The 26,059-nt window shown below is 39.1% G+C and overlaps 1 protein-coding gene across 1 annotated transcript in view; it reads left to right on the top strand.

Moving 5' to 3' along the window:
- The window catches only part of trpc5a (transient receptor potential cation channel, subfamily C, member 5a), a 114,578-nt gene that overhangs the window by 22,544 nt on the left and 65,975 nt on the right, over positions 1 to 26,059 (top strand). The window lies entirely within an intron of this gene.

A 26,059-nucleotide genomic window follows, 5' to 3' on the forward strand; every position in this document is an offset into this window, starting at 1 on the left:
GTCCACTTCTTACATTAGGCCCGTCTCATCTGGACTCCTTTACCTTTAATTTCCTCTGTGCGCGCTTGCCCTTTTGGCTCTCTGATTAATCTAAACCATCATTTGTCCGGCAGCAGCAGCAAGGTTCTGCCCGCATTGCTGGAGAGCAACAAACCGAGCACAGGACGTACCCTTGGCTTATGTAAAGTTTGAAGATTTTCTTTTATTTAATCATCCATCCATCCATCCATCTTCTTCCGCTTATCCGAGGTCGGGCCGCGGGGGCAGCAGCCTAAGCAGGGAAGCCCAGACTTTCCTCTCCCCAGCCACTTCGTCCAGCTCCTACCGGGGGATCCCGAGGCGTTCCCAGGCCAGCCGGGAGACATAGTCTTCCCAACGTTATTTAAATATGTATCTTTAAAAAACAAACAAAAAAAAAAAAAACCTGTCATAAATGTTAATATAAAATTAATACAGCCGTGAAGGTTCAATAATAAGGTTGCTTGAATCAAATGACAAACGTCTAAGACAGACGTGCCCATCGATCGCGGACAGGGTGTGTTTGGACATTGACATAACCAATCATCAATCTTCAATATGACATCACATTCGTCACTTGACATACAGAAGGTCTAGTGAGATGACTGCTGGCTGGTGTGAGCTCAGTATGAAGAAAAAAAACGACCGGCAGAAACGCGAGAAACACTATTATTTCAACAAAGACTCTTTTTCACAAACACTTGCAGTCAAAAGTGTAAAGACCCGACTGCACAGTTCCTGTCTTCCCAATAATAAGCTGTTCCATTCTGCCTGTGTTAACAAAAATAGGGATTCAGAAAACAAGCGCACACAAGCTAGCGGGCTACGGAGTTAGCCTCCAATCTAATTCTTATGAAGGGTTTAAAAAAAAAAAAAAAAAAAAAAAAAGTATGGAAGATGGACAAATAAAAAGCTAAAAACCAACCACTTGTACGTGGTATTGGAAAGAGGAGGAGGACTTTTTCCTCCTTCACATTGTACATTCAAAGTTGTGGAACTTATCAATTTCTGTAATCCGGTTTTAATTCCAATCAATACAAGTCATCAGGTAATACTTCAACTTATATTTTTGTCTTCAAGTAAGAAGGGAATCTGTAAGTATTTAACATGTTTGTATTTTTATTGAACACCTTTATTAACATGTTAACAAAAAATGTCTGTTCCACCTGGATAGCAACATACCTAACTTTGAACACTTCACGCAACACAGATGTCATAAAGTCATCCAAGCTTACGTTCCAGCATTCACACACAGCACCAGCATGTTCGAACAAGGATGAGGTAATAGAGGAAAGGTACAAATTAGTGTTGTAACGATACCAATATTTTGGTACCGGTAATACAATTATTTCGATACTTTGATACTTTTCTAAATAAAGGGGACCACAAAAAGATTGCATTATTGGCTTTATTTTCACAAAAAATCTTAGAGTACATTAAACATATGTTTCTTATTGCAGTTAAGTCCTTAAATAAAATAGTGAACAAACTGGACAACTTGTCTTTTAGTAGTAAGTAAACAAACAAAGGCTCTTAATTAGTCTTCTGACGTATGCAGTAACATATTGTATCATTTATCATTCTATTATTTTGTCAACATTATTAAGGACAAGTGGTAGAAAATGTATTATTAATCTAATTGTTCATTTACTGTTAATATCTGCTTACTTTCTCTTTTAACATGTTATGTCTACACTTCTGTTAAAATGTAATAATCACCTATTCTTCTGTTGTTTGACACTTTACATTAGTTTTGGATGATACCACCAATGTGGGTATCAATCCGGTACCAGGTAGTTACAGGATCATACATTGGTCATATTCAAAGTCCTCATGTATCCAGGGACATATTTCCTGAGTTTATAATCATAATATACATTTTTTTAAAACAAAGAAGATTTTGTGATGTCAAAAAATATCGACGTAATCATAGTAGTATCGACTAGATACGTGCCTGTACTTGATATCATTACAGTGGATGTTAGGTGTACATCCACCCATGGCGTTTGTTTACCTTTTGATGCCAGTGAGCTACGGTGTGTAGTGAAACATGTTTAGCTATTCCTCGTCCTGCAGTGATAATGATCCTTGTAAGAAACTTACTTTATTTGTCGCCATCGAGGCGAGAATTAGTGATTAAGAAGTCGCTAAAACACTGCCGACGGCGGATGGACGTTAGCCGCTCGCTAGCTAGCCATGTCTTAAAGCACATCTTCCTGAGGGCGTTTCAGTGTTATAGTATCACATTTATCGTTGGTCTTTAAGTCAAAATGTCTGAGTCCGTTTTCCTTTTCTGTCTACACACCGTGTCTACTTGTAAGTACTCTATGATTGTGTGCTCTCCTGCTCGTAAAACCAGCAATGTCACAACGTGACAAGGACGCGGGCGCGTGGGGATGCGGCACCGGTACATTTCAGAGACGATATAGTACCGCAAATGATTCATTAGTACCGCGGTACTATACGATTACCGGTATACCGTACAACCCTAGTACAAATATAATAAATCTATCTGTGTTAGCTTAGGGGAAAGTTATGTACAAATTTCACTTTTGCATCTCATTGCACATAACTGTGGTGCATTCAAAGACCTTTTTATTAAAGTTAGAAACATAGGTTTCATTAGTTTTTGAAGATATGGGAAGGCCTAACTCCCAGGAGATGCATTAATAATAATATAATCATAACCATGATGATCCATTATTATTAATAACCCTTTCATCCATCCATTTTCTACCGCTTGTCCCTTTTGGGGTGGCGGGGGGTGCTGGAGCCTATCCCAGTTGCACATGGGCAGAGGGCAGGGTACACCCTGGACAAGTTGCCGCCTCATCACAGGGCCAACACAGATAGACAGACAACATTCACACTCACATTCACACACTAGGGCCAATTTAGTGTTGCCAATCAACCTATCCCCAGGTGCATGTCTTTGGAGGTGGGAGGAAGCCGGAGTACCTGGAGAAACCCCACGTAGTCACGGGGAGAACATGCAAACTCCACACATAAAGATTGAACCCAGGACCACTGATGATATTCCTAAGTGTATCAGTCAATACTTTACACTTTGAAGTAAAGGACAACGTGACACTGAATAATGGCAGGTTATAGAATTACACATATTTGCTGTTTCATCATTGGCCACCTTAATAAGTACAGCTATTCTGTGGCTGTTGTGTCCATTGGAGGGGCCGTGCTGACATTTAGCTCCTCTATACCCAGGCAGGCCGCCAGCATCAAGGACATCTTGCACATTTACTGCTGTGAACTTGAAGGCCGCAAAAAGCTATTAGCTTAATTAGCTCCTTCTATTAATTATTCACCTGCAAGAAGACGTCATCACCCGTAGCATATTTACCTCATATCTGCATTTTTACGTTCAAGATATGAGCAGCGTACGGCACTGCCAGTACTAAGTGCGCGTGATAGCCTTCAGCCGTCCAGCTGCGCAGTCAAATTTAAAGCAGACAATATTGTGCGTATAAAAGTAAAACAGATGAAGCAATACTCCAAACTGAGCTTTCATCTTTATTGATAATTTTATATTCTGTTTCAGTGCTTCATACTCTTTTTTTTTTTTTTTTCCTCTCCCCCCCTCCCTGAATCAAATTACTGCTGCTCCCTCAACAGCCCATTTGTTCCTCGGGGATCAATAAAGTTTCCTCTAATCCAATTGAATGAGACACTGTGTTGGGGTTACGTTGTCAGTTTGCAAGCGAGACAATCAGTGGTTTGGGAGCGCACCAGCTGCTCATCTGGAGGCGCTCAGAATGGCGCAAAGATAAACTTTTTCTACTCCTTGGGGCTAAAAAAACTAACAGCCTTCACCCATTTTTCTTTTTGGTTGCTAATTCTGCCTTTTTGCTCAACAGTCCAGGCTCTTATTGTGAAAGTCCAGACCGTGTTCTTCCTCCCAGACTTAATGCACTTTTAGAAGCAATCAAATATTTTATCGGTCATTTGCTCCAAGCTCATAGGGACATTATAGTGATTTACATTGTGTTTAGCCTGTTTATGGACGCTTTGAGCATTTACGGGATAATGGTTACAATTTTCATTTTCCATTTCCTCTCTGAGCAAAAGCTCGGAGGCACTAACAATTGCAACGTGAACGGCGTGGAGCTCGACTGTTGTGTTCCATTGTGCTCTCACTGATGCTCCTTTTCCGGCACAGTAAACGAGTCTTGTGAGCCACACAAAGTGCTTACCGCGTTGTCATGGCAACAAGCGTAGCCTTGGTTCAACTTGTACAACTTAGAATGAGAGCCCTGAGCATCATGAAAGGAAGTGGCTCCAAATAAAAGCTGGTAAGAAGCGTAAAGGCTGCCATTGATGCACTTTTTGCTGATGTCATCACTCATCACTGAGTGGGACGCTTCAAAAAGGGACTTGGCTGTATTTCAATCCATGCACTTCCATACTAACATTTCAAAAATGTGTACTGGTACTATGCACACTGCATACTTCGTTCCTGAGCATACTTGTCATTTTAAAATATAGAACATTTCTCGGAAAACAGGGGGAAAAAGCAAAGTGTACGTATCAAAACACATACATACAATTAAAGAGTATAATAACATAGTGGTTATCACTATGGTGCTAGTTTATTTTGTTTTGTTTTGTTTTTGTTTATTTTATTTTACAGTTACAATGTAGTCACAATTATTTTTTGTTTTTTATTATATGTCCGAAAAGAAGTAGGAAGAAGCATAGCCTATATAATCATATCCCTTTTGCGTTTTATATAAATATATACAATTGTTCACTTCCTTCGCTCACTCTGTAATACAAACTAACAAATAAATGAATGAATAAATTAATACATCTAGTTTCCATTACTTGACAGTTATGTAAGCTGCAATTCACATGATGAGATGAATAAGATTGTTTATTTGTTTGATAAGGTTCAATAAGTTTATCAGGATTTTTCTTCCTTGTACTTTGTAAACACTTTGTTTTTAAAGGGTTTCTTAAACTGGATCATAACACTACTTTGTTTGACGTATTTGCTTAATCCAGGGGTCCCCAAACTATGGCCTGCGGGAAGTCCCAAGATATAAAATAAGTATATATATATATATATATACATACATACATATATATGTAGGTTGAGTGGCAACATTGGCTCTAGTGTGTGAATGTTGTCTGTCTATCTGTGTTGGCCCTGCGATGAGGTGGCGACTTGTCCAGGGTGTACCACGCCTTCCGCCCGAATGCAGCTGAGATAGGCTCCCCGAACGGGACAAGCGGTAATGAATGAATAGATAGACAGATTATATATATATATATATATATATATATATATATATATATATATATATATATATATATATATATATATATATATATATATATATTTATTTTATTTTTTTGTTATTTTTAAACATCTGTGCTTTCTAATCCATTTTCTCCCGCTTGTTACTCTTGGTGTCTCTTAGCCACTCAGGCAAATCATATTTTCTAAAAATGCATTTTCCCATCGATAACGTGACATTATCACGATCGATAATGCAGCCCCCGAGTCAAAAAGTTTGGGGACCTTTGGCTTAATCTATTCCATAATTTAATTCCACATACTGATATGCTAAAGGTTTTAAGTGTTTTACATGCATACAAATGTTTTAAGTTCCATTTTTCTCCTATTTAGCTGCACACTGTTTACCATATTGTGTTGGTAATTTCCTTCGTTATTATGTATCTGTATTGGTTGTCCACTAATGTTTTACTTTAATTCATGAATTTGTCCAATCGCTTGTTAAAATCACTGATGTTTGTCTCCAGTTTTATACATTGGTACAACATTTGCTATTTTCATTTTGTTTGGGAATTTTTGAATGATAAATTGATGATGTACAACTTTGAGATTTTTTTATAACCTTTTGTAACCTTTTTTATTGTTTCCATATCAATTTGGTTACAGTCAATTGAAGTCTTGGATTTACATTTATTCTGAATTTAGACTTCTTCTGTCACATCAGTGAGGAACATCAAGCTGGAATCACAGTTTATGGTATTATTCAAGTCCTCAATTGACAAAGAATCTGAATTATGTTATTCCAGATTTTGGTCAGTATTTATGAAGTTGTTATTAAAGCTTTAAACTCCTTCGGTTATATTTTTATGTTTGTATGTTTCCCTTCTGAGGAATATTGATAATAATCCTTCTTAGCACCATTTTAATGATGCTATTTAGGATTCCCCATGTAGCTCTCATGTTATTTTTGTTCCGGTCTAATAATTGACTGTAATATTATTTTCTAGTTCATAGTATGATATTTAGCTTGTTTTTATTTTTTTGTACCAATGTTCTACCTTTATAGATATTTGTGTTGTAAATGTTTGTCGTGTTGTTTGTGTTATAAATATGTCATGTAATGTATTTTTTGTTACAATCATTTTGCAAATCCTATGTCATGCATTGTTGATTATTCTTCTTTTGCTTCTTACTAACTTGTTTCAATGGACAATGTTTGTCATAAATCATAATGAAAGTTTTTAAAAAAAATACCAGAAGGTTCATATACATAATTTTTATTGTACACATTGTCTCAACTTTGCTCTCTCAGATCATTCTTTAAAGCATTCATACTTTTCTCTTTGCATAGTCTTGAAATTGTACTTTTTGTCATCCACATTTTTTCTGCAGTTTCCGTCACAGATTGTGGAATCTGGTAGATGATCACTGATGTCGGTTATTAGCAGACCGCTTGTAGTCATATTATAAAAATAATTATCAAAAATATTATCAGTACGTGTGGCACAGTGGCCTGTAAGTGTGGCACAGTGGCCTGTTTTTTGATTTGGTCTTATGATTTTAGGATATTAACTCATGGCATATATGGTATCTATGAAGTCATCAATGGTCTTTTTCTTCTCTCGGGATCAAGGGGTCCATGTTGAAGTCTCTATACAACATTATTACTTTTTGATTGATGTTAGTGAAGGTTGCCTTAATCCAGTCCTCAAACATTTCAATACTTGACTTGTGTTCTATATCTAATTCTGACCAATACATTTTTGTTATTTTCATTACAGAGCTCAACTGTTATACATGTTAAGGTAGCAAGTGACATGTTTTTACCACTTTGTAGTTCAGATCGTTTCCCACGTACACAACTACTCCTCCTCCACTCTTTTTGTTTCTGTTGATGTAGCATAGTTCTTGTCCTTCAAGATAAAAATCGAATCATTTTATTGCATCTACCCTTGTTTGTGGTATAGCCATCACTTTGAAGGGTTTGTTGAATTGTTCCAAAAAATGCTTTCATGTTGTTTGCATCCAAATGTATGCTGTTGAAATGAATAATTAACAGTTTGTTGTCAGATTTAATGTCACTATTGTATTGTTCCTCCGTATAATAAAAATATATCTGGATCTATATCATTCTCCAAATTCAGACCTTTATTGTCTATGTCGACAAAATTGTTTAGTTTCTCCTATTCAATTTTGCAGTTGGCACCGTCAGTGCCCCAAATTTTCCACTGCCTTCTCAAGTTGTGTGCTCTCTTGGCGATGCCAGCGTTGCGATTTGTGTTTTCCTCTGTAAAAATGTTTTATTTCATTCCCTGTGTCTTCACAAATCTCTCTTTTGAAGGTGTCATTCTACAATTCGCAGACTTTCCCCAGTTGATTGTCGGCCATCCATTTTTTCCGTCTTAATTTTTATCTCGTTCCTTTTGACATTTTCTGTTTTCAGAGACTCATTCAGTAAGCCCATATTTCCAGAGCTGAGAGTTCTGTTACATTGATGGCATTGTTTTTAAGCAGCCACCTTTTTATATATTTGCACATTGTTTTTCTAGCATGCACACATCGCACTGTATGGAATGGCCTCAATCTCGTTACCTTGCGTAATGACAATAAAGCTGATTCTGATTCTGATTCTGACCTGTTGATTTCAACAAATATGTACCTTATGCCGGACAGAGCACAGGTTGGAGATGTCTGCCTGCTGTGATCACCATGTGTGATCAGAAACACTTTAAACCCGCCCAAAAACTGCTTCCCCCTGATCTCCGTGACCCTCAGTTTGACAGGTATGTTCCTGAGGGTGCCAGTTCTGACAGTTCCGTGATCAATGCGCACCTCCCCAAAATGACAATAACGACTGCAGTGTTTCCCCCAGAAAATGTGTTAGTTAAGGTGGTGACTCTCCAGGGGGAGGGAACCGGGGAAGGGGGTGGGTGGGTGTAAGGATCGGTGTAACTCGGCCTGTCGCCATCACGTCTCCACCTCGTCGCTGCCACCACAGCCTGGGGGGGCAATAGACTACAGACTGCGGTGAAGTAGGCCGGCTTCGTCGCGTGAGGAAGCCTACAACTTTTGGTTGTGATTTCTGCTCCATTTGCTGAATGGCGATATACGATATATATCTCGATATTTTTTCCGTTAAGTAAAAACAAAACAGTTTAGTTACCTGAGATACTAAAATAATGACTTACAAAGTCAAATTAATGACTTACTGTAAGTAAGCGTTTGCAATAAGCGTTTGAAAAAAAAGAGTTAAAAGTGCGGCCAATGCTGACATATGTTCAACTCATTATGCTTAATTTATTACAGCATTTGGGAAGCCTATAGTTGATTTTTATTAAGTAAATGTTATATTTGTATCAACATGTGATAGCAGGGACCCTGCCATTCAAAACTAGGCTGCTACATTACTAATGATTAATGTAACTATAGCTGAAAAATAGTACAATAGCAATAGGAGAGACTATTCATCCCTGAACACCATGGAGTTCATGTAGGCTTTATGATGCAGTTACATTATTATATCAACTATCAGAGACATAAACTCTTCTTTTAACATAGTGTCCTTTTTTACTGCTTCAACACAGCTCAATCAACACAGAAAAAGGTCAAGTGAAATAACTTAGTTGTTTACTGTAGGTCAATAATGCTTGTCTTTCTCTCAGACAGACAGGGCTTTGCTGTCCGTAACACACACACACACACACACACCGCACAGTGAGCTAACGTTATGCTAAAAGCTAATTAGCCTTCACCTCAAGGACTGCGAGCGAGCTGAGCTGCCGCTTATGTTTCTAGAACGTCAACGGGGTCATAGTGATGTTACTAGTATTTGACTGGGAGGGGTTTATTATAATTTGGGGAGAGTCTGCTGCCTTCTGCTAAACACCTATCTGCTCACCCCACCGTCTTTCCTCTCTGCCTGCCTGAGCACTGACTGCATGCGTTTTGAATACGCACTGCGGATTGGCTGTTACCGCTCTGCGTGTAACCAATCAGATGGTTCTGTGGGTGGGACAATGCTGGGTGCTGCAGAGACGTACTGACAGAGGCAGAACTATGCGGAGCAGCTTGTTAAGACTTTAGTTTAGGCGGTGGCTCGTTGTTGTTAAGGCGGCTGCCTTAACAACAAAGCGCTGCGGGAAACCCTGGACTGCATGCTCTTCTTCTTTATCTCATCTTTTTAATTTTGAATGGCAAACACCCGAGTTAGTCCCTCCCCTTCCGCTATGCGGCCAAGATGGTGATGACTAAAGGCGAGTTAGGCTCCATTGCTGCACACTCACTATTTGGGGCAGGTTCAGGGCAACATCCGGGTAATGATAGCACACTATATGTTGCCGTATTCGGTGTGGAAGTGTGCAAAGGGAAACAGCATGGGTGCTGTTGTTGGAAGCAAAAGCACTCGACTCCTGTGCCCCCTCCCATGTAGTCTATCACAGCAAGCCGCACTGTGCTTTGACATTTAATTTAGGTTTGTGCAGGAAAATCAATATCCCACAGAAGGTCCAGTTAGAAGCCTCTCCAGTGGAATGTATTTAAGCCCACTATCATAACTCTTGAATCTGGCCAAGCAGCCAACACAAGGATCTGAAAACCCCTGGACTTTGAAGCACTTGTACATTATGAAGAAATTATTGACAAAAAAGATGAGGAGGACTCTGAATGAAATACAACTATTTTGCAACGTTGTTTCAAAGTCAGGTATTAAAGGACATGTATTTACAATCAACGTTGCATCATTGTTTTGTGCCTGCTGGGCTAACAGTAAACCACCATGCTAAATAAAGTCTGGAGAGACTTTTCCAGCGAGTGTCAGCACCGGCAGGCTTTGTTCCCCATTGAATTTATGCACCCGCTGCATCTGCGCATGCATAAGAATCCAGGTAATTGCGCATTGAAGGACTCTTTCACTTGAGTACAATCGTTACACTAAATAACACTAGATTTGTGTATTTTGTCATTTAACTTACATGTTTCACACTTCAAACGATAAAATGTATGATGAGGTCAAGCGGGTGTCCAATTGATGACTACGGAATGGGGCTATTTTTTATGCCTCCCACCCCAAAAAAAATCATTAAAATGGATGAATGGATTTAAAGGCATAATGTAATGAGAACAAGATCAAATGTATATTCCAATAATGAACAAAAACACAAAGATGTATCTTTAAATATAGGTATATGGATAAAGTTTATTTAGCCCGTAAATTCTTGATCTGTGGTAAACACTATGTTTTACACAAAATAATGAATAATCATGATTTAATCATGATTTCAATATTAATAAAAATAATTGTGATAATTGTTTTTAACATAATCATGCGGCCTTAGTATTAGTATCGATTGTGAAAAAGTTGTATGGAGCCATCCCGATTAAATATAATTCAGAAATTGATGAAAAAGACAAAAAGCTGAAAGCTAATGATGTCACGATGACCCACTGGCCCCTCACCCGTTTGTTGCTACTGGTGTGAAAAATTCCACGGCTTGACGGCGATAAAAAGCTGTTACTTTAAATCTTTTGGGAATAAAAGGTTGAGATCAATTGTGACTATGATTAAAAGGCCACACTTCACTTACTCTGTTTAATGAGCTCTCAGGGATATCAATGACGCCGCTTCACTTTCCAAGGACGCCATTCGCATTTGTGAGATAACTGACTTTGGGCACCAATTTCTGCTTAGTGCCGACCTGGTTTGAAAAAATATATATGTGTGTGCGCGTGTGTATACACTCAATACACAATATACAAATATATCAATGCTCAGAAGTATGAATTAAACAGTGTGTTTATCATTGTGGTAGTTAAAATAGCTGGTTTTAACATGTTGAGTCTCCTGAAGAGCTAAAATGGCATCCTTACACAAAGATGGCATAAAAAATAAAAAAAATAAAAAATAATTAAATGAAATGTTTTCCTGCTCGGTTCAAGCATTGACGCACCACAGGGTCTGCTCCCTGATTATGCTGCACATAGGGACTCTTCATGACCCATAAACATGTCAGAGTGACTTTGGTGCTGAAAGAGCATCCATACATTGATCCCAGGCTAACAACTCACACTCAGGATGAAAAGATTTGCACTCGGAAGAATGCAGCAAACCAGAACTATATGCTTCCAAGGAGCCACGATACCTTTTCGGCCTTGAAATCAGCATCCTGGCCAGAAGCTGACGCAGAACTTTGCGGATGAGTGTGGTTGGCGTAATTAGATTTGATCAAGTGACGCGATGCATTAAGCTGGCGGCTGGAGTCAAAGGAGATACATTTTCCATCTGTGACTGATCACATTTATTCTGACCGCAGGGGAACATGGAAAGGGGAATAGAAGGTCAAGCGGTGTCTTCCTCTGAAGAGTGTTCGTGTTCTCATCTAAGAAGAGACGATAACACATCTGTTTGCAGTACAACAAATGTTCTGTAGTAGGAAAAATGTTTCTGCTATGTAGACAGCGTTACACAGGGGAGATTGGCTCAATAAATAACACACACACACACCTCACCAAGTCCTACACCCCCTAAAGACTCATTGACTAATACCACACTAATTGTATCTCCAGCCCCCAAATAGGACTCAAAGTGTCCTCAGTGGGTCTGTCTGACTAATAGGTGGCCCTATGCGCCGGCGACGCCAACACCTGAGCTCTGATTCCATTAATATTAATACAACTATATATGTTATGTCTACATATTCAATGTGTGTGTAGTGCGCCAGATGTATCACCGCCAGACACACTGTCACAGTTGTTGTCAGGACAACCACAGTCACGTTCATTGGGGGGCCTTAGAAAGGGTTTCGGGACAAGACGCATCCCTCCCCTGATGTCTGGTCTATCGTATGTGTGTGTACAGGTGATTGAGGCTGTCGTCATCTTTTATTTTGTGATTTGCAGTCGCTTTAGGCCACCAGGTTTTCGACACACCGCTAAATGACTCACTGCTGGCTGTCAGATGTCGCTCATGAATATTAACACTTCCTGAGAGTCACTGAAGCCACGTCCCGCTCATGTACTCACACTTATTAAAACATGTGATGAGGAGCGCCATCTGTCCGCTTGACCGCCTTCTTTTTTAACATCCTGACCACCTTTAAGAAAATTTGCTCACTGTGCCTTTGAAATGTTTTCATTTGAAGTAACTTGGCCACAAGGATCCATGCTAAAAGGACCACTTCATTAGTGGTTAGTTAAGCTCGGATGGAATACGGCATTAAAACAAACCATCAGCTTAGTCATGCAAAACAAACACAAACACACGAATGATGTATGGACTTAATTATTCTCATTCTTATTAAATGTGTGCAACGACAACAGCTCTTGCAGACAGTGTGCTCTGTTTTCTGTATAGAAACGTAAGGCCATTTGGCTAACTATGGCTGCACAGAAATCGAGGAAGAAATGCGATTAACGTACGTTCTAATTTTTAAATGACAAAGACTTTTTTTTCTACTTTACTTAAAGGGCTGCATTGCAAACAAAGGGTGCCATTTTATTAAAACGCTGCACCATCATTGGCATGGCGGCCGACACTACCTTTTGCTCTCCCTGTCTTTCAGCGAGCCTCACCGTCTAGAGAAGGGGTGTCAGACGTACAGCCCGCCAACTGGTTTTGTCCAGCCCACGGAATTAGTTTGCTAAGTATAAAAATGAGCCGAAATTTTGGAATGAACCCAACTGCCATTCTAAATGTGTCCACTCGATGTCGCAATAGCTATTCTTTGTATCTTGATGCTACATATGTAAAAAAATAAACTACATGTTAGTGCACCTGTTGAGGAAAATTAGCAAACTACATAAAAAACATCCTGTAATTTGATTTTGATATAATTTTTTTATCTTGATAGATTGTAAGTTAACACCAATGAGTTGACTGGTGAACATTATCACATCATTTGGTCAGAAAGTATAAATAACGACAAAGATAGAATACTATTAACCACAACATGTAAGTGTAAAAAAAAAAAAAACTTTATGATTGGTCCATTTTCAGAATGTCTATTTTTTAAACAAAGAAAACAATCTGAAGTTGTCTTTATTTTTAAGTTATCATGCCATGATTTTACCAGTCCAGCCCACTTGGGAGTAAATTTCTCTCTATGTGGCCCCCGATATAAAATGAGTTTGACACCTCTGGTCTAGGGCAAGTTGGCTTGGATGTGTTGATAGAGTGCCATGTTTATGACTTGATAATTTTTTTAGTCTTTTTATTCATTTCTATCAAGAAAGTCCCCTATCAACTTTCCTTCTGGGACCTCCCATAAAAAATGTAACAAAAGACCATTGGAAGTTTATTTGAAGTAAAACACGACAATGGAGAGTAGGGCTGGGCGATAAAACAATATCAATATATCTTGCGATAGACACGTAAACAATTTCAATAAAAATGCGTTCGATTAAACGTTAGAAACGGAAGAAATCGAACCTTGCAAAGCATGGTTGGTTGCATGAACAAAGACACTCCCTCTTTGGTAACCGAGCAATGCAGAAAGTGATCATTGATCAGTGGGAGTGACACACTAACAGCCAATCAGGTAACAGCATCAAGTATCTTATTGGTTGCGCCATCTTGTTGTCTCATGGTTAATCCTTTGTATGGAATGAGAGGAGAAACTAAAAAGAGAGTGAAAAAATTGTCGATAAAACAGGAAAAGTCACCTCGAGACTAAGGCAGTTTTTTGGATGTTTTAAAGCGAACACGCAGTCCGACCAATGTGGTCTGTAAATTAAGACAGGTAATACCATTTTCTTTCCTTTCTGCCTTGATAGCTGAGGGGATTGTAATTGGAGAAAGGTTACATTTTAAATAAACATATTTACATGTAATATTTTTTTCCCTTGCCCTTATTTTCGATATTTCATAAAAAATATAAATAATTATAGATATTAACTGATATAAAACACTTATATCGTGATACAGTTTTGTGCTACAGTCCTAATAATGAAAAAAGAAATAAATAAAAAAGTGGAATTCCTTTTAAACGCGAGCACCTTCTGTACTTGGTGTAAGTGTGTGTAAAAAATTGCGATTTTACAATTTCCCATAATCATGCAGCCCTTTGGGCACTGGGGAAAAGATGAACGCTAGTTGCCTGAGCGTCAGCGAGAGAAAGAAAGAGCGAGAGCAAGAGGTGAACAAAAGCGCAATCATCTTGACGATGAGTATTATTCTGGTAAAATGTTTGACGCCATTTTTTTACAACTTTTCTCATCATCTTGCGAGTTTCACCGGCACACACAAGCGTCCACATTAGACAGCGTGTGTGCGAGTACCTAGGAAGTACTTAGTGGTGTCGGATCAAACGAAGCCATCCAACATCTGCTTGCAGTCTTCCTGGCTAATTAAGCGCACACACACACAAAGACACATGCATGGATATACACACACACACACACACACACACACACACACACACACACACACACACACACACACACACACACACACACTCAGAGTACCGGGGGAGACCAATTAGCTGTTAGTGTGCGTTTGATTTTGTAAACAAATTGATTTGATTTGATTTAAACTTTCATGTGCACTAACAATACTGCATTATGTTCACCACCTGCTTATAATGGGGTCAACAACAGCAGGGGGCAGTATCTGTAGACACAAGCAATCAACCTGCTGTCACATGGGTCCTGAGAGTTGCATGATCATCCATTTAGCTTTCACACTACCCATCGTGCATCATGTCACAAAGAAGTTCAGCACAGGGCTAAAATGAGGCTCACTTCCTCCGGTGATGAAGTGGGGGATCGAACACATGCACTCATGGTCAGAGAGAGACCCGGCGCGTTAACCTTTAACCTGCTCCTGCAAGCGCTCACCGTAATGCTCGGCTGCTGTTACCATGGTTACCTTCTGCTATCACTAAGCACCCCAAAAAACGGAGGTGTACACACGGGCTAGTGTTTACACACGAGTGTGTCAATAATGTAACGGTGCAACTGCAATTCCACTTTTACGCTCCAACACACACTTCGACGTGATAATAGTTCCATTTATCCACGTTAAGGCAAATTCCCACCTTGCAAGTGCGTGTTTGTCTCACGTAGACCCAGTGATGCAGAATTTAAACACGCCCAAACAGCCGGCATTTGCATGCAAAGCCACATGAAGATTGACTGTAAAACATGGGAATGAGGCCAATTAAGAAGACTGATGTAGCGCAGCAAATTCAATTATAGCCCCCTGCATTATTCTATACCGGTCGGAAAAGTGACGGAGGGATAATGAATGAAGGAGGGATGAAAGCTAGGAGGGAGGGAGAGAACGCGACTGCATCGTCTACTGATGCTGCCTCACAGCTGCAAGTGGTGGACAGCTGAAATTGTTATTTGTTCTATAAACCAGATTAAATTCTTCTCACAGTTTAAAGTAAACATATTCTAAATTCCATGTTATTAATTTTGAAACAATTACACTTGTACAGTAAACAATGTGGTTACACGTCTATGAATGTTCTCATTTATCCAGGTCTTGTATTCTCAGTGCAGTCAATTGATCGCAACTGGACTGTTTGGTTTGTATGTGGTTGCACAATTTGCAGTAGGGTTGTACGGTATACCGGTATTAGTATAGTACCGCGCTACAAATAAATCATATTCGGTACTATACCGCCTCTGAAAAGCATCACAACATCTTTTTTTTTTTTTTTTTAAATGTATATCATGTTTATAAACTCAGGAAATATGTTCCTGGACACATGTGGACTTTGAATATGACCAATGTATGATCCTGTAACGACTTGGTATCGGATTGATACCCAAATTTGTGGTATGATCCAAAACTAATGTAAAGTATCCAAACAACAGAAGAATAAGCGATTATTAAATTTTAACAGAAGTGCAGATAGAACATGTTAAAAGAGAAAGTAAGAAGATATTTACAGTAAAGGAATGAGATTAATAATTAATTTTCTACCACTTGTTCTTAATAATTGGAAAATGACAATATGTTACTGCATACGTCAGCAGCTAAATTAGGGGCCTTTGTTTGCTTACTTACTAATAATAGACAAGTTGTCTTGTATGTTCACTATTTTATTTAAGAACAAACCTGCAATAAGAAACATATATTTAATGTACCGTAAGATTTTTTTGTTAAAATAAAGCCAATAATGCCATTTTTGTGGTGCCCTTTATTTAGAAAAGAACAGAAAAGTACCGAAAAGTATCGAAATAATTTTGGTACCGGTACCAAAATATTGGTATCGCGACAACACTAATTTGCAGTTACACAAAAACAATTTTCTTTCCTTTTTAATGATGAATTGCAACAACTCCAGTTACTGTAGCCCCTCCCGTTCCACCAAGTAGCCATCAAGGCAACTATTGACGGTGGTAAGGGTCCAATACTGCACACACACCATGTTGGCCACTGTCAGAGGAACATTTGGGTACTGACAGTACATTTTGCTGTACTTCTCAGTGCAAATACACTTGGAAGTGCAAATAGAGAAGTGTGCAAATTTAGACACATCCCAAGTCAACATCTTCAAGTTTGGATCAATAATTTGGTTTGTTGTTTAGCCTCAGAGTAAAAACGCTCAGAGAACTGCAGCAGAGTAGAAGAAGCGCAAAGAGTAAATCAAACACAGGAACGACAGATTCATGAAGGAGGCAAGAGGCAGCCGAGTATGCACAGGGGCAGATGCATGAAAAAATAAAAAAGACCGGTAGAGTTGAGGAAGGTAGATGATGAGTGATGCAGAGGGGACGAATGAGACGTCGAGCAGATGGTGAGGATGGGCGATTGAAGGTGGATAAGAACGAGGAACTGAGTTGTGAGGGTACAGAATGGAAGGCACTGAAAAAGTGGAGACCATCTTCAAGTGTGATAAAGGACAATTGAAGGGCAGAATTAAACAGGAATGAGACAAAAGGTAGCAGACGTAGAGTGGGGAGATTAGAGCGGGAGTGAGAAGAAGGCTCGCTCCCCCAGGAGTGTCGGCAGCGGCAGGGTTGCAATAGCTTCAGTTCTGCTTGAGGCCTCGTCTCCCCAAATGCTGAATGCCTTTTGGTTCTAAATTTAGAGTGTTACACAACAAAAGGTTGCATCATCTGCCAGCATACTTTCTATTCGCCTGATTTTTCTCTTGTCTCAATTCGTTCTCCTGTCTCTGCTCCCTGGACTCGTAGCAGCGAGCCGGGCTCGTAAATATGTTTGTTTTGTAATTTCTTCTCTCGGCCAAATAAAGGTCACAGGGAGAGCAAACAATTCTCGATTCAGTCGTGTCAATGTCATTTTTATTTATTCCCTTGTTTGGGTGGACTGCGAGTGTGACAGAGGACAGACGTGACGCTGTGGGGACTGAAATTCACCTCTGGAGCTGATAAGTGGGATTGCGAGGCAGAATGGATGACAACTCTCGTCAATAGTTGAGTCAGTGGAAGTGGTTTGTTATTAAAGGTTTTGTCAACATTCACCTGTCCAACAATCTTTACGTTCTTTGTTTTTGACTAAATATTCTCCTCCATACTTTCCTCTATTCTTTATATTTTAGACAACTATGAGTGTATCAGTAAATTGATTTGTTATCTGAGTTTTTGGTACGGAATATTCCCACATGGTACACATTGTGATGGACAGGAAGTGTCAGTAAACAAATACAGTGAAGTGCAGCCTTTGGTTGTAGTGATATACAGTTTGGGGTTGACCAGATACAATTTTTTCGCTTCCGATACGATACCGATATTGAAGCCATGAGTATTGGGCGATACTGATAATATCCCGATACAATATCATCATGAATCATAGTATACAGTTTTAATATTTCCTAGTGTGGAATGCCCGAATGCAGCTGAGATAGGCTCCAGCGACCCCCCGCGACCCCGAAAGGCACAAGCGGTAGAAAATGGATAGATGGATAGTGTGGGATGTTAGTAAAGGCTTGATCGAGTGAAATTAATCCGAGAACAATAGTATGTATGAAAAACATTAACCTTATGATAGATTTATGCTTTTGAAGTGGAGTGATAGTTTGTTTTGGCGCCACCTAGTCGTCACAATAATACATTAAGTTAAGGTCATTACAGAGTAAGTTGAATGATGCAGACACCCATCCATCCATCCATTTTCTACCACTTATTCCCTTTGGGGTCGCGGGGGGCGCTGGAGCCTATCTCAGCTACAATCGGGCGGAAGGCGGGGTACACCCTGGACAAGTCGCCACCTCATCGCAGGGCCAACACAGATAGACAGACAACATTCACACTCACATCCACACACTAGGGCCAATTTAGTGTTTGCTTAGCTGTTGTACAGCTGCTAGGAATGCACAGATATTTGACTGTATGATTATTGTCTGAATAGTAATCACAGTTTCATGATTATCACTATTATCATGCATTGATTAAACAAAAAATTTATAAAATCATAGTTATTTCAGATTTTGATGTGTTATTGGTTACTGTCGGAAATAGCAGTCATCAAATAAGATTATAATACCTGTACAAAATAATAAATATAAACCAAGTTGCAATTAAATAAAATTAGCATATTCTCTGTAAACATTGTTTTGTGACCATCCATTCAACCTTTGTTTCCCCCTTTTAAAGCTGCTTTTTAAACATACTGTATACACACTAATTGTGAAACAAAAATAAACAGGGTTCCCTTTTTCAACAAAACAAGGAGTTAAAAGCTGCAGGACTCATTTACACCAGGGTATATCTTTAACAAACTGCAAACACATTTCAAGTAATTTAAGTCCATATTATAGCGCAGAAATGTGAGCATGGTGACTGTTAAGGAGAAAGGATATGGCCACCTTTTCTGAACCCCCTTTCTGAAGGCACACTTGTTGCAGGGATGCACAGATACTTTTTGGCCCCATTCGAAAGCCTTGGCATTTCTTCCAAATGTGCCTTCCACCAAGGCAGTGGGTCCGCATCTGCACTGATTGCAGGGACACGAACATGTTCACCTCAGAATCAAGTTTTTTTTAAAGTTTTTCTTGGGTTGATGGCATTGCACTTTCAGATGACGGTGCTGCTATTCTTCCTTGTGGGAGTGATTTTCTGTAACCACCCAGACAAGCTCTTCTTTTGTTTTGCTTGTGGTGGTGGTATAAAAGGCTTCTCCCATGGCGTGCGAGACCCGTTGGCCCAATTTTTTTTTGGCAAGTTTTACAAATTAGTGAGGCATCTTCTTTAATTACTCCCTGATCATTTTTCAAGTAGCTGAAATGTTTTCACACTGCCAACATCAGCTTTTTTTGGGTGGGAATATTTTGCTGCCTGGTTCTGCTACCATTTTTAAGCTAAGAGCATAAGAGTAGCTAGTAACATACTAGCGTGTCTCTGGATACTGTGATTGCATACAGTATAAGCGCTTTTTATTTTTGTTCCCTGACGAAAATAACGTATCAGCATAATATCTGTTTATAGCGAGTGGGGAGGACTGAAACACATGGTGTTGTGGAGTCTTTGCGATGAAATAACCGTGAGTTTTTTTTTAATTGCAGGTAATACTAAAACCGGTTAATCGTTACATCCCTAGTAGCTGCTAGCTTCTAGTAGCTTATAGCCTACCTTGTTACATTTTGTAAATGACTTAATTAAAATACAATAAAAGACCAATTTTGTGAGCTTATTTGAGAACATTTAGATATTAGCTAACTGTCGAGCTTCACACACACAAGCAAATGTTTTTGAATTATCTCTTTCATTTCCAAATATCGGGGTTCACACTCCTCAGCCTTCGCGGTAAGGTCTATTCAGTACTGGAGAGGACGCTACGTCGGATAGTTGAACCTAAGGTTACGGAAGAGCAGTATGATTTTCGTCCTGACCGTGGAACTCCTCTATAATCTTGGCAGAAGGGTGCATGGGAGTTATCTCAACCAGTCTACGTGTGCTTTGTGGACTTGGAGAAGGCATTCGATCGTGTCCCTCGGGAGGTACTGTGGGGAGTGCTCAGAGAGTATGGGGTATCGGACCGTCTGATTGTGGTGGTCCGTTCCCTGTATTATCAGTGTCAGAGCTTGGTCAGCATTGCCGGCAATAAGTTGGACCTGTTTCCAGTGAGCGTTGGACTCCGCAAGAGCTGCCCTTTGTCACCGATTCTGTTTATAAATTTTATGGACAGAATTTATAGGCACAGTCAGGGCGTTGAGGGGATCCGGTTTGGTGGCTGCGGGATTAGGTTTCTGCATTTTGCAGATGATGTGGTCCTGCTGGCTTCATCTGACCAAAATCCTCAGGTCTCACTGGATCAGTTCGCAGCCAAGTGCAAAGCAACTGGGATAAAAATCAGCACCTCCAAGTCCAAGTCCATGGTTCTCGCCCTGAAAAGGGTGGAATGCCATCTCCGAGTTTGTGAGGAGATCTTGCCCCAAGTACCTCGGAGTCTTGTTCACAAGTGAGGGAAATTTGGATCGTGAGATCGACAGGCGGCTGGATCGGTGCAGCATCTGCAGTGATGCGGACCTTGTATCGATCCGTCGTGGTGAAGAAGGAGCTGAGCCGCAAGGCAAAGCTCTCAATTTACCGATCGATCTATGTTCCTATCCTCTCCTATGGTCGTAAGCTTTTGGTTATGACCAAAAGGATAAGAGCTCGAGTACAAGCAGAATAAATCAGTTTTTTTCTATCGTATTCAGACATATGTCTGTCAGTGGACTCGCAATGGAATTGCTAAAAACTACAACATGGATGATGGGGAGAAGATGCAGTTGAAGTGGAGCCACGTAAATAAGACTGCCCACAAAACGTCGCGTCCTGGATAGACGATCAGAAAACAGCTTGAAAACGGTCTGTAAAACAATCTATGTAAAATTATGACTAAAGAACCACCATTACATGTTATGTTATGTAGTCTTTTAAATATAGAACAAAAATCATAATATTACCCCTTTTAGACAAATATAATAGTTAATAAATCCTAAAAACTGTACGATGGCTAAAACTACAAAGATAAGACTTGTAGCAGGAAAACCCACATTGTTAAAGATAAAACACAAATTGTAAGAATTTGTTACAAAATTCACTCATTTAACTTGCATCAGTTTATATATATAATAAATGTACAAAAATATATTTGGAAAAAAATCTCACAAGAAATGACTGCAATACGCAAGTTAATGTCAATGGAAATATGAGTGGAAAAGTTGTACATTTACAGATAGTCACAATTTTATATTAAAAAAAGTTGAATTTGTGCGACAGAAAATAATTTTATGAAAAAAGATTTGGAAAAAAATCTTGAAAGAAAATACTTCTATATGCAGGAATATGTAAGTTTCTTTTAAATTTATATTTACAAAAAAAAAGTCACAATTTTATAAGAAAAACTCATTTTACAAAAATAAAGTTGACAATGACATGGCAATCTAGATAGTACAAGACATCTAATCAAACAAAATGATGACCAAGTTTAGTACTGCTAAAAATAAAAAAAGATGAGAAAATGTGGACTTTTACTCGGAAAAACCACCCAAATGTATAAAATGAAAATTGTTTATTTTAAAAAAGGTATTTTGTACGAGAAGGGAAAGGGCAGGGAAGGTACTGTATGTATTCCAGTGGAAATGTAGGGAGGCCCTTGGGGGGTAATGTTAGAAGATGGAGACAAACATGGAGATACCGATGGAGGAGCTGCACGGAAACAAACCTTTTTTGCAGTCTGACAGCTCGAAGGAGTGAGCGACGGACAGAAAGTTTGATAAAGTGCAACAAAGATGGGAAGAGGGTAGCGGGTGATGGAGCGAAGTATATAATTGGCCCAAGCAGTGCAGTAAGATTGTGGATGTGAATGAAGGGAGAGCAAAAACAAAATGGTGAAGAGAGACGAGTTCTGTGAGCTGAAAAACAAAATAACCTAATGATATGTGATGTAATTACAGAACATTTTTTTGATTTTTTTACACACACTTAAAAAGGGGAACTGCATTTGTTTGAGATTTTTTCCTATTGTTCACAATCATTATGAAAGACATGACGACGGATGGATTTTTTTTTAATGCATTCTAAACTTACATAAACGTAAACAAAAGTCCGCTTACAACAGAGCCAATAGGAGGTCCTCTATTCCGCCCATAAAATCCAATAAATAACCATTCAAAAAGCGGCAACAATACTCCATTTATATTTTGTCACTTGAATATTAACCAAGTATTTGTCATAGTTATTATCAGCACTAACGCAGACAAACTATTTATAGCGACGCTGTGATAACACGTTTGTGTGATATCAGTGTTTCCCACAGGACAGGCATCTATTTGTGGTGGTGTGGTCGGGAGCAAGAAGAACACGGAGTTGGAATATAAGTACAACACTTTATGTACATATTTAGCTGATTAAAATTACCGACAGGAAGGCGAGAAACACTTTATTTCAACAGACTCTGGCGCCGTACCTGTCGTCAAAACTCCAAAGACTGACTGCACAGTTGCGCTAACAAAATAAGAGTCTCAGAAAACTGGCGTGCACAAGCTAGCAAGCTACGGAGTTTGCCGACAATGTATTTCTTGTAAAGTGTATACAAAGGAGTACAGAAGCTGGACAAATAAGATGCCAAAAACCAACCACTTTCATGTGGTATTGGACGGAAAGGAGGACTTTTTTTCTCCTCCATTCGAAAATGCGGACGTGATCAGCACCACTGTTTGATTCCTATCAATGCAAGTCATCACAATCAGGTAATACACCAACTTATATTCTTGTCTTCATGAAAGAAAGGAATCTATATGTGTTAAACATGCTTGTATTATTTTTAAACACCTTTAACTTGTTAACAATATTAACTATATGTGTTAAACATGCTTGTATTATCTTTAAACACCTTTAACTTGTTAACAATATTAACTATATGTTAAACATGCTTGTATTGTCATTAAACACCTTTAACTTGTTAACAATATTAACTATATGTATTAAACATACTTGTATTATCATTAAACACCTTTAATTTATTAACAATATTAACTATATGTGTTAAACATGCTTGCATTATCATTAAACACCTTTAACTTGTTAACAAAAACATATATTTCATAAATAAGTAAATATAAATTATATATATGAATGAGGTAGATCCCCACGACTTGATCAATTGAAAAGTAGCTCGCCTGCAGAAAAAGTGTGAGCACCCCTGAGTTACACCCATCTGAACAGGTCAGCCACCTGTTTAAAGCCCGATCACAGTTGAAATCTTGAAATGAAGGGCCTTTAATGGCCAAAACATTAACCTGGACAACATTTTAACAGCTGGTTGGCTCAGATTTTATTCTTTTCATTGCATTCACATGCTGCAGTGGACAGTGGACAATTTAGCTTCATTATTAATGCAGTATCTGAAGCACCGTCTCCACGTGTGTTTATTGACAACAGGGTTATAACCTGGACACGTTAGCTCGTCGGTATGGTAACACGTGACGTGACAACAGCGGCGGTGATAATGAAGCAGCGTCAGGCTGCTCACCGTGAGTGAAACGCTCGGTGAAATCGCGGATTAACGTTAAATATATGACGAGCCGCGAGCGATGCAGCTATAACTTATCTACCTACAACCTATATTACCCTCGTATTTTGATCTGGTCGGTCCGTTCTTTTACTCCGCCGTCTTCTTCTTCTTCTTCTTCTTCTTCTGGCCCACCAGGTAAATCAAGTGCTATTGGCGGAGTTACAATGCATAGTAGGCTACCGCCACCTACTGCACCGGAGTTGTAACTACAAGCAACATTCACAGACAGAGTCCCATTGCTTTTATGAGCGGTCGAGCGAGTCAAAAGCCGAAAAATCCATTTGTGGCGGACGTAATTCTTTCGTGGCGGCCGCCACAAATAAATGAATGTGTGGGAAACACTGGATATGATCGACTGGCGAGGTGCTTCCTCACTTCATTGCTCCCAGGAAGTTTATTATTATATAATTATTTATAGAGAATAAATCATACTTCTTACCTTGAAAGTAGATGGCTGAGGACGTACTCCGGAAATGGCGAGAACGACACGAAAAGACGCTTGGTACAATAATGCACGTCATTTATTTGTTGAAAGCTTGCTAGCAGTTTTATGTACAGTACCCTCAGGACGTATTTTGAAGTACATTTCATAAGCACTCCAGTCAGTCTCCTCACTCATCTTTGCAATGAAGTAAGCGTTAATTTGATCACTGACCATATACCAGCCTGCTCCCCCTTTCTGGTAACCACCCGTGGTTAAGGTGAAGGAGGATGTGTCAAAATAGATTACGCGATTCATCTGCGTTTATACATGATTTAAAGCAATAATGTTCTGTGTTAAAGCGTTAACACTGACAGCCTTAAAATAAACCAAATTAAAGCAGACATTAGGTGTCACTCAAATGTCTCAGACATTGGTAACAACTTAATCTTAACGCTACTTTATTCTATTATGGATGGAAATTTATCATTGCACTTAAAAATTACAACAAAATTACATTACATTGATTATGTCTGTCTATCTGTGTTGGCCCTGCGATGAGGTGGCGACTTGTCCAGGGTGTACCCCGCCTTCTGCCCGAATGCAGCTGAGATAGGCTCCAGCACCCCCCAAAAGGGACAAGCGGTAGTAAATGGATGGATGGATGAACCACAATCATTGGCTGATGATGAAATAACCATGCGCACACATACAGCGCAGATGACTGTATTGTAATCGCTCCTCCACAGTTATATTTCACAAATATTCTTATTAGAAAGCATGAGAAAGACTTCAAAATAATTTACAAAGTCAAAACAAAGACATGATGCAACACAGTGAGCAACTGAAAAATGTGATAACTCCACCACAAAGAGCCAAAAATTACATGCTGTCCTATACTGAAAATAAAGATACAGAATTGAAGGCAATCCAGTTTGTTTAGCGCTCTGAAAATGCCAGTACAGCATGATAGGTGTCACACAAGTATTTGAATGGTGTAAAACCAGAGGTATGGTTAATAATCTTAGCCATTATTTTGGCATTGTGTGATTACATTTGTGGCTTGCTCATTGGTATGTACTAATACACAATGGGCCTGATTTACGAAAGGTTTGCGTGTACTAAAACATGTGCAAACTTGATACCACACGCAAAGCTGAGCTACTCAATGTGTGCAAAGTGGGTTGCATCTTTTAAGTGAGCAGAATAAGGCATGCAATCCATTTTGCGTCTCTGTCTTCGTTAATGTGCAAAATATATACTGATCATCAAAACGCCCACAATAGTGGGAGGAGAAAATGCAAAAATAATTATTTTATGTGATTTATCAACACGTATCATCATTTTGCGTTTTATTTAGTATGTGTCAGGAGGACGTGCAAACTGGCAGTTCCTTACACGGCTGCAGGATCAGTGCTTGCATTTCACAGACAGACGGACAAAGAACCCTCCTTCCTACAAGGGTGTGTCAACAAAAATATTAGACATCGTCTATTCAGTAATTTCCTTTTATGATTTTATTGCTGCGGAATGACTTAAGGGGCTGATTAAGATGAATTCAATTGAAGCGTTTTAGTGTCTGCTGACCTTTTTTTTTTTTTTTTTTTTTTTTTTTTAAATGGTGTTAATTTTTTTTATTTAGGAAATATATTACTATAATATATGTCCTACTGAAAATAAATAATTCAATGTGCATTTTCTTGCGTTATTGAGTCATTTCAGACGCACAAATGCCTTGGTGATGCGATTCACAGCCTTGTGCACAGAATTAAGGGTCAGTTTGCATATGTTTTTGTTGCCTAGATTACGATACATAAAAGTGTTACCGATTGTAGATGTGTGCCGCTGGTTTAATACATCGCACACAGGTATGATAACATGAATGTGCAGAAAATGAGAG

This window comes from Nerophis lumbriciformis, linkage group LG05 (genome assembly GCF_033978685.3).
Source record: "Nerophis lumbriciformis linkage group LG05, RoL_Nlum_v2.1, whole genome shotgun sequence".
In the NCBI taxonomy this organism is placed as follows: domain Eukaryota; kingdom Metazoa; phylum Chordata; class Actinopteri; order Syngnathiformes; family Syngnathidae; genus Nerophis; species Nerophis lumbriciformis.